General features: G+C 37.0%; 1 pseudogene; it reads right to left on the reverse strand.

The window, feature by feature from the left end:
- Nucleotides 1-702: 702 nt before the first annotated feature.
- Nucleotides 703-803, reverse strand: LOC125362803 (annotated as a pseudogene).
- Nucleotides 804-4,457: the final 3,654 nt, after the last annotated feature.

Here is a 4,457-nt window from a genome sequence, read left to right on the forward strand (position 1 = left end):
ACAGGAGATGAAATGAAAGGTATGACTTGAGTCTGCTTTTCATCTTCTTTATCTACCTAGAATTTAATGAGCCACTAAACACCTGGGCTATACTCATAGCTGTGGCTAGGGCAAAACACCCCCAGGAACTTTGAAGTGTATACTATGAATAGATCAATTTCTAGATTATGTCTTTACATCTCCTTTTTTCTTTTTCTTTTTCTTTTTTTTGGAGGGGGGGGCTTTTTGGTCGGGGATCCTGGGAAAGTGTGCTGGAACTGTTATCCCTATCATGTGGTGACAAGCAGTGCCATGAGTAATAAATGATCCCATTACTGCTTTACAGTGGAGGAGACAGGTTAATCCTTTGTCAAATCACTGTGTGCATTGTCCTCTGCCTTGTTCCAATTACCCGGGAAGTGATGGCACTTTCTCATCCACAGCCTTTCAACACCTGCTGACATGTATTTAGGACATTCCCTGGCCTGTGATTCTTAACCACACTAGGCTCAGAAAGTCACCCAGAACAGAAAAGAAACAAAGACATGCAAGAGAATGAGATGGAGTGCTTTCTGGACTCAGGCAGCACAGAATTAAAAAACAGAGGAGGCAGCAAGGTAAAGAGGAAGAGATTGAGCTTCTCATCAAATTAAAATATTTACTGAAATCCGGAGGTCAAATAATTGCTGGAATAGAACTGGCCATCAATCACCACTGAACATGATTATTTCCTAAATAAGCGAACTTACTCCTTAGAAAATGTAGTGATTAAACTAATAAGAACAGATACACATTTGATTGTAGCCAAAAGGCCGAGAAGCTATATAGCTATATGAATATGATCATAGAAAATGAATGTGTATGATCATATATAAATGATCATTGAAATGAACTCAAAGAAATGGAAGTAAGAGGATTTTTGTTGTTGTACTGTTTGCACTTAGTGTTTTTCTTTTTTCCTTCAGTTGTACCTTTTTGTCTCTGTTTTTCGTTTCTGTACCCTTTGTCTTGTATAAAAGTTTATCTGATTTAGTCAGGGGAAGGGGGAGCACAGAAATGGTGGGAGAAAGGGTGAATCAATTCATCAGTGATAATGACTAGACACTATGATGGAAAAAAAACTATACAACTTGTGGGACAGGGGAGATGGGGGGCAATGGAAGAAAATGATGGAGGTGACACTGTTCAAAAAGAAGTGTACTCATTACCTGGTTTATGTAACTATAACCTCTCTTGTACATCACCTCTACAATAAAATATAAATAAAAATAAAAACCAAAGATATGTAGGGATTTGCTTAAACTAGTTTGTAGCAAAGTTCTCCAAGAAGTTATATACAGAAATATAATTTACCTTTATCTTTATCATTAATACCTCAGATTCTGTCATTTTTCCCATCATTTCTTATTCATTCAACACATAACTTGATTACATTAGGCACTCGGGATTAATCTAAGGTTGAAATACAGTGATGCTAGGAATATAAAATCAAAAGTCTTCACTTAGCTGAAATTACCTGGGTGTGCAATGGATGAAATGAGGAAGAGAAAATATCTCAGAAAAGGAGTAGAGTATTAGGAAGCAATTAGTATAATTTGTCTAACTTGGAGCTTTTTTTGGAATTTTCATCACTGAAGGAGTAACCCCTTATTGACATCTTCCTTATCTTTACTTTTGTGTATCATGCCTAATTTTCAATGTTAAATGACTTTTGAGAGAAACAATTATTCCTCAACTCCCATACTTCAAAGGTTTATTGGCCTCACTTTATTGGAGATGATGTAGAAGTGATCCTCTAAGAAACTCCCTTCTGTCTCAGCTGATGAGCCCCAAAGGAAGAGGATTTGGTTTGCTTACATATTTGTTTTAAAACATAACTACGATATTATTTTTTCTAGTTCTGTTCACTTTTACCTTATACATGTTAAAGATTTGTTATTTGCTAAAGATAACTTCCTATGACAGTTTCCTTTTATTATCTTGAAATAATCTTCATGTCAAGTAATGATCAGTTCTTTTATATCTTCTTTGTTTTATACTAGCAGGACTGTGTCCGCTTTCTTTTGTTTTAGTGTTTCCACAACACATCATTCTTTTCCCTTCCTGTCAATCTATTTTAAGGGGATAATCACTTTTTGGTTTTATCAATGCTTTAAAAATATTTTGTATTAGTATAAATTAACTATATAGCTTCCATTGCAATGTTTATATATATATGTGTATATATGTGTGTATATGTATATATACACGTGTGTATATATACATATACACACATATATACACATATATATGTATATACACATATATACATATATACACATATATATGTGTGTGTACAAAATGTACTTTGATCACATTTATACCTTAAATTCACACCTTTATTATTATTATTTTAATTAAATTTATTGTCAGGGTACTGTACAGAGGGGTTACAGTTGCATATGTAAGGTAATGAGTACATTTCTTGTACATTGTTACACATTCCCTCATTTTTCTCCCTTTTTCCCTCCCTTCTTCCCCTGTCATTTTGTAACATTCCTTTCTAACACACTCTCTTATAATATGGCTGTTGCATTAGTTCACCCTTTGTCCTTTGTCTCACCATTTTGTTGTTCTCTTTCACTTTTCCAAATCAGATAAACACATATACAACACACGGGGTAACAAAATCAAATACAGTGACAACAAGGGATAAACAAAAGGGAAAAAATGAAAGCAAAAAAGAAATAACTTCACATAGTACATTAAAAACAACAACAGTGAAGAAACGCCTCCTGTTTTCATATCTTGGAGTTAAAGTAGCATCATATTTTATGGTCATATGCACATAGCTGTTGAGCTATTGAAATTCACACCTTTAACGAGACCTCTTTCTAAGCTCCCTTTCTCCTTCCCCTACCTTTTAAAGAATTTTTAGTGGATTTCCACATGCTATTTTTATGTATATAAATAATGTATTTCTGTAATATTCACTGCCATTACTTATCTTTTCTCTTTTAAACTATGTAACCAGTGTTTACTTCTTTAAAATTTAAGCTTCTCTCTATATATATGTATATGTATTTTTTCTTACGCATATATCTTTTCATATATGTGTGTGTTTATGTAAGTGCTTATACAAAGAGGTTACCAGTAACAAAATAGTTTATGAATATAATATATCTTGATCAATGTTACTCCTTTCAATATTCTCACCCATCCCTCCCTACCCATCCCTTCCATCACTCTTCTTAGAATATACATTTGATTCTTGTCTGTCTGCATTTTCCACTTCTCCTCTTCATTCTTTTATCCCTTTCTCCTTGACCCTGCCACAACTTTCTAGTACTTACTTCCTGGTGTTTTATTTTTGATGAACCTTGATTTTGTCTTTCTAAGAAGTTACACTGTTTCAGATCACCCTTGAATCTACCATATTTCAGTGAACACTTTTGAATACACTTGTATATCACCCAAGGTATTATTTTATGGTCTGTAAGCTAAATTAACTTCCACTTACAAGGGAAAATGTGCCTTCTTTATATCTCTGGGCCTGACTTACTTCATTGAACATAATTTTTTCCAAGTCTTTCTGCCCGGCTCGGGTCGCCTCCCCTGGCACGGGGGGTCAGGCTATACTCTACTCTAATCGCTCCCTTTCTCACCCTCTCCCCTGGTCACCCGACCTGCAGGTAAGGCCAGAGTGGAGTGGGGGGGCTCAGGAAAGACCTCAGGTGCACGCGGCTGTATGAGATCGCTTTACCTCCCTCCTTACCCTTGAAGAAAGCCAAGCATACATGGATCTCGGAGACGCTTCAAGAGCAAATCTGACTTAATAAGGGAGTGGCTAGCAGTTGATATAGTAGAGGGTAATGAGAAAAGGGGTGATCGACCAAAGAGCCGGCGATAGGCTGGCGAGATGTCATAGGACCCCCTCATGAGCTAACGTCACTTGGATAGCACCACCCCAGGGACAAAAGCCCACGAGAATGGGAAGCACATGGGCTGGCGAGAAAGTTGGGGGGCTGGTTGCAAAGCCAGTTCTTCTGGTTCTGGACCCACAGAATTGTGGCCTGCTTCCGCATTCCCCCAGGACTGGGGGAAGGGCGGCTCCTCGGGAGCGCTCTCCTCGGCCCTTCCCCCTCAAGGTCAAAGCTGAACCCCAACATCTTTCCAGTTCTTTACAAATGGTACAATACATTCTTTCTAATGCATGAGTAAAGTTCCATTGTGTGTGTATGTGTGTGTGATTTTCTTGAGCCATTCATCCACTGGGGACATCTGGGCTGATTCCACACCTTGACTACAGTGAATAGTGGTACAATAAAAATGGCCGTACTCGTGGCTTTACCATATCTTGGTTTGTAATCTTTTAGCTATGCTCAGGAGTGCAATTAAATCAATTTTTTTCAAATTAGAAAGAATTGGATAGATGGATAGTTTAATAATTAAGTGAATAGGTGGGTGGTCTGATAGACAAATGTAAATATGTGTATATG

Source organism: Perognathus longimembris, chromosome 13, assembly GCF_023159225.1.
Source record: "Perognathus longimembris pacificus isolate PPM17 chromosome 13, ASM2315922v1, whole genome shotgun sequence".
NCBI lineage: Eukaryota > Metazoa > Chordata > Mammalia > Rodentia > Heteromyidae > Perognathus > Perognathus longimembris.